At 48.3% G+C, this 8,499-nt stretch overlaps 1 protein-coding gene across 2 annotated transcripts in view; it reads left to right on the top strand.

The window, feature by feature from the left end:
* The first annotated feature begins 6,426 nt into the window (after nucleotides 1–6,426).
* The window catches only part of Lrrc20 (leucine rich repeat containing 20), a 69,146-nt gene continuing 67,073 nt past the window's right edge, over nucleotides 6,427–8,499 (top strand). Inside the window, exon 1 of one of the 2 annotated variants that reach the window (XM_003473732.5) lies at nucleotides 6,427–6,549. The gene's annotated coding sequence lies outside the window, so the exon portion shown is untranslated. Of the gene's footprint in view, nucleotides 6,550–7,463; nucleotides 7,542–8,499 lie in introns of those variants that run through there. The other variant, XM_013157022.2, reaches the window with a different exon arrangement.

The raw sequence follows: 8,499 nt of genomic DNA, 5'->3' as shown, positions 1-8,499 counted from the left end.
CAGTGAAACACTAAACACTACACGCGTTGAATTGTATTTTACTTCGATAGTTATCATCACAGCCTGTGTTTGTCTGGATCAACCGGTCCCTTACAGCAGGGGTGGAGGTGGAAGAGACCTTGATTCTTTTTGTTTCCTAGCCTGCTCACCAGAAGGGGCTGGTGTCTGGTTTTCTTCCCCATGGCCCATGACTGGAAGACTCACAGGAAAGGGCTGGCTTCTTGTTCTCTTCCCTGTGGCCCACGACTGGCGCCATCTCACAGGAAAGGGCTGGTGTCCCGTTTTCCTCCCCGTGGCTGGGGCATGCTGTTGACTCACAAAAAGTGACCATCTTCTTGTTTTCTTTCTGGTGGCCCATGAATGGTGCTGACTCACAGGAAGGGGCTGGGTTCTTATTTTAAAAAAAAGAAAAAAATTTCAAAACAAGATAATTAGAGGATAAAAATGATTAATCCATTGTGTATTGTTATCTTTAAATTAATTACTCAGAGTACAAGATATCTACATTTAATTGTCCAAATAATATTAATACAAACTTTTCTTTTCAATGAACTAAGAGAAATTAGTAGTATAACTATATTAACTATCTTTTATATATATTTTATATAATATATTATTTCTTTCAGCTCATCTAGGGAGACAATACAAAATTTACACGTGCATCTGATTTATTACACTTGGGAATGTACTCTCTAGTTGCATCCATTACCTATTAAAGTCTCAAGTTTTTGTTCTTTATGGCTGAGTAGTACAGCATTGTATAAAAATACATCTTTTTTGCCCATTCTTCAGTTGATAGGCATTTAGGTTGTTTCCAAGATCTAGCTATTACAAATTGTGCTTCTATAAGCATGGGGGCATATAAATCACTGTGGTACAATCTTTTATTTTGGGAAGAGACCAAATGCGATCACCAATCCTAGTCTCCTGAAGAATCTCCACACTGATTTTCAGAGTGGTTGCACCAGTCTACACTCCTGTTAGCAGCAGAGAAGGATTTCTTTTTCCCCACAGCCCTTCCAGCATTTGTTTCTTGATACTAGCCATTCTTTCCAAGATGAAGTAGAATCTCAGTGGTGTTGTACTTTTCATCTCTCCACTGTCATCTTGTTCTTGCAGGATTCCTAAGGCTCTGCTTTCTTTCAAAGATAAGTTATTACTTGCTTTGTCTTGCTTCTGTACCCTTGCTTACCCCCTCCCCCAGTTTCTGAAGACCCTTTTGCCAACTGTATGAAACTAGAACCTTTTTTTTGTTCTAGTGCCCAGCATTTTGGATGTGAGTTCAGCAGGGTTGATGTGCATCTAAAATCTGGGAAATAAATCCGCCTTTCCCCACATTGGTCTCTCTGATCTCTTGAATTCTGCAACAGTATAAAGTTTCCCTTTGTGGTGGTGGTATAATGTTTCTTTTTAAAATAAATATCTTGAAGTTAAAAAGTAAATCAATGGATAGGAGAAAGACTCTGTCTCTGACTGGGTGTGGTGGTGCACATCTGTAATTCCAGCACTTGGGAGCCTGAGGCAGGATTGCCATAAATTCAAGACCAGCCTGAACTATATAGTGACACCCTATCTCAAACACACACACACACACACACACACACACACACACACACACACAACAAAATAAAACAACAAAAAACCCTGTTTGAAAAGAAAAAAAAATTTTTAGAGGGATGCAGAAGCTGGGGGTGATGGTGTACACCTGTAACCTCAGAGAGGCAAGAGGATCATAAATTCTGCTTTGTTTTGTTTTGCTTTGTGCCGGGGATCAAACTCACAACCTTGTGCTTACTAAGCAGAAATTTATGCCACGGAGCTAAATCTCGTCCTAGGATTATAAATTCAGTGCCAGCCTGGGTTACATAGTGAGTTCAAGACTAATTTGAATAATGGAGAGAACTTGTCTTAAAACAACAAATGAACAAAAACAAACAAAAAGGGCCGGGGATGGAGCTCAGAGTGAAGGCCCCAGGTTCAATCTCCAATACCAAGAGAAGAAAGAAGAAAAGAAGGTACGCAGAATGTGCTCGCAAACCCTTGCAGGGCTGTGGGTCGCTGAGTTGCAGGGTGTGCTGATTTCTCTGCTATCAGTGACCCATCCTGCCTGTTTCAAGGAACCCAGGAGATGGCGCTGCATCCCGAGTCGAGGAAAATGTGCAGACTGAGCAGGATCTCTAAGCCTGTGGTAGTAACTCAAATTCACCACCAGATGGAGCTGAGATCTGGTAAAATTGGAAAGAGCCTGACAATGGTTGAAGCTTTCAAAATACTTTTTTTAAAAAAATCACTTTTGGGCAAATCTTACTTCCCACAGTACAGCAGAAGTGCCACCTTGAGAGTGATTGACTGTTTCTTTCTCATTTTGCAAGTGCTGAAGTGCTTAGCGTGGGCACCCTGTATTGGGCTGTGTCTTTTTTTTTGGCTGTGTCTTCTTGAAAAGGGACTTCAAGAAGAAATCCTCTTGCTGGGTGTGATGACACACACCTGTGACCCCAGCACTCAGGAGGCTGAGGCAGGAGGATCACTATGAGTTTGAGGCCAGTTGGGTTCCACAGTGAGTTCAAAGCTGGTTTGAACTACATAGTGAGACTCCGTCTCAAAAAAAGGAGGAGGAGGAGGAGGAGAAACAGAAGAAATCCTCTTCAACTGCTTTCTACTGTGGGACACCCATCCCCAGTTCCTAGCTGTGAGTAACCCAGCTCTGGGCAGAGATGCAGTCCCAGGTGGAGGCACAGGAGGCACAGATGTCCGGGTCAGCTGGCTCTCAAGGGAGGACCATCAGAGTGGGAGGGTGCTGTGGAACGAGGCTATTTCCTACATGGTGGTGGGAGGCAGAAGGGGGGCGAAGGCCAGAGAGGGGTGGGCACAAGAGATCAAAACATTCAAGGCCTTACTTCCAAGATCTACCCAGACACACCCAGGAGCATTCTATACTAATCTGCCAGGCATTTTTCAATCCAGTGAAGTTGATGTATCAGGATTAAGGGCCACAATTGCTTTGCAGGGAGCAATACACATTGCAATCAAAAGATTCACAATTGTCATTATTTACTGAGTGGTCACTGTGTGCATGATATTGTGGAGTTATTTACTGAGCCATGGTGGAGACAGGAACTTGAGCCCAATTCTCTTCCTACCCCCATCCTCAGGCTCTCTGCAGCTTGTGATTTGGTTTTGTCCATACACTGTAAAAATGAAGAAGCGCCTCTTTGGAGCCTGGATCTTTCAAGGAGGTACACTCGAAACTATGTGAATGAGCTGTTCCCACTGGAAGATCAGAGGTCTGTGGCCCACTTGCCTCGTTGAGGGCAAGAAGCAGAGGTTGCTGGCTGCCTGGCAACTGACCCCAGATGCACTGGGGAATCCATCTCAGGCTGGAACAGCTTCCCAGAGAGCCCCTACTTAAAACAATGCCCCCAGAAGCCATGAATTAAATAAGTAGTTGTTGTTTCAAGCTGCTTTTAAGTCTTGGGGTATTCTACTATGCACAAATATGACATCAGTACTTGTATCCAGCTCTGGTATTTGGACTGATGGCAAACACTTGGGCAGAGATGGTGTAGTTCCAAGTGCCGAGCAGTAAGTGCTCTGAGAGGCAGGCACAGGAGGCATAGAAGTGGTGACCCTTTAGCTGGGGAGGAGTTTTGTCCACATGGGGTTGGAAGGGTCAGGATAAACTTCCTGGGATGGGGGCTGGGTGTGGTAAAGCATGAATGTGGGAACCGCAGGCTGGGGCCATCAGTCAGCAGTCAGCAGCATTTGCTGAGCCCTCAGGATGTGCACAGAAACCTTGTGTAGCTCAGCAAGGGAAAGAAAACATCTGCATGCAGAAGTTGGCCAAAATGTAAGGCTTGTTTGTTTTGCATTGCCTAGAAATGCAAACCCAGGGCTTCATATACATTAGACAAGAGCTCTACCACTGAGCCAGAGACCCAAAGGTTGGTTTTAAGTAAAATGGAGGTATTAGTGTCTGTCTTGCCCAGAGTAAGAAATGGGTAGACTGTGCCTCTGTCCATTTGTCACTTATATCTGAAGCTTGGTACATATCTGGGAAGGAGGGAGTGGCAGGTTGTGAGAAACCTCAGCTGCCTTCCCAGAAGGCACAAGTTGGCATCTGGGGATTCCATTCAACTGGTAACCCACTGAGGGCAGAGTCTGTGTTTCACTCATTTTGTGTCCTTCAAGGCTTGGGAGACTTGCATGCAAAACAATCAGTTTTGAAATACACACTATGAAATTTCTCATTCTCTGTGCTGGGGACCAAAAGTCTTTTTGGTCCCCAGATATTTTTGTTAAATTTGAAATTATACCAAATGACAGATCTTGAGATGGGACCAAAGGGTAAACACAAAATTCCTGAGTGTTTCATGTACACCCTACACAATAGTTTTGTTTGTTTTTGTTTGTTTGAGACAAGGATTCACTATGTAGTTCAGGCTGGACTTGAACTCATTTTGTAGCCCAAACTGGCCTTGAACTCACAGAGATGCTTCTGCTTCAGCTTCCTGAGTGCTGGGATTATAGGGGTGCACCACCATGTGCAATCTTCACACAATAGATTTAGTGCACCTGCAGTTGACTATGACCTCACACTGTGGTCGGGGTGGACTTTTCTATGTAGCATCATGTTGGTGTTTAAAGTTTCAGATCTTGTAGCACTGGGTTATTTCCTTGGGTTGCCATAACAGATTGGCACAGTCTGGGAACTCTCAATCAATAGACACCTGTTCTCTCACATTCCCAGAAGCCTGAACCATGTGGGCAATAAAGACAGTCCCTTTGCAGAGGAGCCAAGCAAGCATTCCTCAACCTGCAGATTCACCAATATTTCTGCCTCTGTCACCACACCATGGCCTCTTGTGTCTCTGTCTCTTATTTTCTAAGAATGCCAGCTGTACTGGGTTAGGCTCCTCCCTCATCCAGTATAGCCTCTTCTAAACTAATCCCATCTGTCATGACTCTATTCCAAGTAAAGTCACATTCTGAAGTACTGAAGGATATGTTCTTAAAACACTGTTTTTTGGGGAATAATGCAACCCATCACATTAATCAAGTCCCAAGGGGCTGTGTGTTCCTTGAGAGACTGCCCAAGCTTCCAGAAGCTGAATTATTTTCTCTAGAAAGTGGTAGTGTTGAACATTTGTAATATCAGCACCCTGGGAGGCTGAGGCAGGAGGATCACAAGTCCAAGCCTAGCCTGGGAAACTTAGTAAGATACTGCCTTTAAAAAATTATATATATATTTAGTGGGAGCTGGGCATGGTGGTGTATGCCTGTCACCCCAGACCTACGGAGACTGAGCCAGCACGATCACTGCAAGTTCAAGGGCAGCCTGAGCTATGTAGAGTTCAAGCCAGCCTGAACTTCACTGTTTCTGTCTCAAAACAAAATAAAATGAAAACACTAGGGATGTAAATCAGTATGAAGAGTCTGGGTTCAACCCTTAGGACCAGCCAACAAATAAATCCTAAATCCCCAAAGCGGAAACAAACCTCCCAGAAAACACCCATCTCCAAACCTATACATATTTAATTTATGTTTGTGCTTATAAAGCCTCTAACAAGTTTGTTACAATCAACAGTTGAGGCGGGGTCCTATTTCCTTTGTCTTCCCACATAATTAGTTAAGGTTATAGGGAATCTTCCTTAAAGGAAGACAGGGAGGCAGTTACATTTCAGGACTAAGTGCTCCACACAGTCTCCACAATAAGCTTTCGAAGTATGTGTCTATAAACGGCAGTGCCTTTTTTATTTTTATTTATTTATTTATTTTTAACCCGGGATCGAACTTACAACCTTGTGCTTGTGAGGCAGGCACTTGTGCCGCTGCGTTAAATCCCCAGTCCCCCTCCTCCCCTTTTTATTTTTTTATTTTTTTGGCTTTTTTTTTTCCCCCCCTTGAGACAGGGTCTTCCGACATAGTCCAGGCTGGCTTTGAACTCGCTTTGTAGCCCAGGCTGGCCTCCAGCTTGCTGCGATCCTTTTGCCTCAGCTTCCTGAGTGCTAGGATTTCAGGCGCGCGGCACTACATCCGGCCTCCCTCACTTCCTATTTTATAGATGGGAATACTGGATTCCAGAGATGGTTAAGTAACTTGCTAGAATTTCTATAAACACTTGAGTGGGCGCCCCAGGGTGCCATATCAAAAGTTCTCCACCTGCTTCATCTGCACACTTTTCAAAGTACTCTCAACCTGACTAAGCTCCATTTTCTGCCGAAAACCACACCAGAGCCTTACGACCCTGGAGCGCTTTGCAGACTCAGGTCAACATCCCCAACACCCTAGCATTTTCGCTTTAGAAGCCGCGCACAAAGCGGTTCCTCCCTACTTTCGGGAGCGCGCGTGCGGAGCGGCTCGCTGATTGGTTGTACCCAGGAGCCCACCCTGCCGCGGCGCCCATTCCGAAGCGACGATTGGTCGAGCGGCCCTGAGGCAGCGCCTTCGGCCCCCTGCGCCCCGCCCCGCATCTGGGAACTCGCATGGGGCGCCACCGCCGGCCGAGGGAGCGAGAGTGCGCAGCACAGGGCGCTAGGAGGCATTGTCGCCGTAAGTGGAGCCGCACGCGCTTCGTGCCCCGCGCTGTAAACGTGGTCTGCGGCCTGGCCTTGCAGGGGCTGGGGGAGAGGCAGAGCGGAGTGTCCCGATGTTTGCGGCTCCCCTCCCCTCCCCCAGGTGGAACCGAGCCGGCGCGCTCCAGCTGCGGCTCCGCGGCCCAGGCCGAGCGGCGCGACCGGGTCCCTAGCTCGGGAGCGGGGAGCCGAGCAGCGTTGCGGGCCGGGGGCCGCCGTTCCTCGAGGGGGGCGGCGCTAGTGTTGGGAGAGACTGCTGGTGTATTTGGTCTCCGAAACCACACTTTAGGGGTTTGCTTCCGCTCTGGGGAGATGCAAGCACCCGCCCAGGGAAGAGCCCCCTAAAGGAACCCTCTGGTCCCTGACCCGGGACCCTGCACCCCGCAGTCACCAGTTTACGCTCCTTTGTTTTATTCTCAGTCTCCGCCTGCCAGGCATGCGAGGACCGGCGACAGGAGCCACTGGTTACGGACTTGGGGGTGAGGGAGACCTCGGCCCAGCCCGCGCACAGACCTGGGGGGCGCTGGCCAAGAAGCGCGTTTAGGGAGCTCGTTTGCGGCTCCGCAAATCCCCGGGTGCAAAAACAAGGCGCGGGCCCGTCCTGCTCACGCCCCAGTAGGTTCTTTTCCTTTGGTGGGAAAGTGGGTCAATGCTGCCCTGGCCTCAAGTGGGCCTCATTGAGGGTGCTAGGGTCGGAGGAAGCCCACCGCTCAACACCTCTCTGTTTGCTCCCTATTGACATGGTCGAGAGGCCTGGCCAGCTGCAGACCTGGGGGCAGCTTGCATGCACAGCTCAGAGGCTCCGCACAGCGCAGAGGCTCCGGTTGCTGCACGGAGCCGCTGCCAGGCTCTAAAGTTCCCTACTGACCACACTGGTAACTAAATATAGGAGCAGCTGGTGCGGACAGGGTGTTGCAGGAGCTCCTCTGCAGAGATGTGGGGATTGCAGATAAGACAGTGTTCTTGCTGGTAAGGACCAGAGGGCATTGGTCAGGGCTTAACCCCCGACCCAACTTTGAATCCAGGTCTTGATTTGGCTGAACAGGCGGAATGCCAGCTCCGGCCAAGCAAAACAGCATCTTTTGGGGCCTTCAGTTATATCCAAGCTTCCTGTCTGGATGTGTTTGGATACGTATTTATTGAAGCCTCTTCATGTGGGAAGCCTTAATGGTCTACAGAGTCCTTCCTCAGGAGAGACCATCAGTTACTTTTCACAATCATGCTGTTGAGAAAGGTGATATTTCCATTTTATGAATGAGGCTGCTTCACAGTACAGAACTTCCCAAAACTCTGCTCTCCTCAGAGGATGGCTTGACAGGAAGGCCCCCAGTCACATGCTGCCATGGCTGTCTAGGCCTGACACCACTGCTGTGCCAATGTGCCGAGCATTCTGCCTCCCAGTGGGAAGCTTGCTCTGTGTTCTGGCCCATAGCCTGCCTGGTCCCCTTTCCTCTGCAGTGCGGGTGGTACAGGAGGTGCCTGGGAGATGATGGATTTAAGCATTTCGTGTACCCCAGAGCACACTCTGGGAAAAGAGGAAGTGGGGTGCAAAAGGGCCATGGGGTCCTTGTTGAAGGGTCTCTGAGATTTGCAGTTGTTTCCTTGAAATTTCCTAAGCCCCCTGCCCTCCTACAGGGCTTGGGATAGGAGGTGCCTTCTAACTGCAGTGCCCAGGCCCAGATCAGACATGTGGAGGCCGTGGTTCCTGTCTCTCCTCTTTAGGAGGTCCTCTGACTCTCGGCCACCACCGCTGTGCCTGTAGGCTTGACCAGATACCTCAAGGAGCCCTGTAGGGTGGTCCTAGTGGTTGGGGTCTGGTTCCTGGAGGGACTGCCCAAGGACCCATTGTTCAGATGGTACTGACTTACAACTGGTATACCATGTGTTGACTTAAATTGTTTAATGGACAGGAGCCTTCACCCCAGAG

This window comes from Cavia porcellus, unplaced genomic scaffold (genome assembly GCF_034190915.1).
Source record: "Cavia porcellus strain 051 isolate PalLab524CR breed Dunkin Hartley unplaced genomic scaffold, mCavPor4.1 scaffold_28, whole genome shotgun sequence".
Lineage (NCBI taxonomy): Eukaryota > Metazoa > Chordata > Mammalia > Rodentia > Caviidae > Cavia > Cavia porcellus.
The sequence above is the reverse complement of the archived record's forward strand: the minus strand, read 5'-3'. Positions and strand labels throughout refer to the sequence as shown.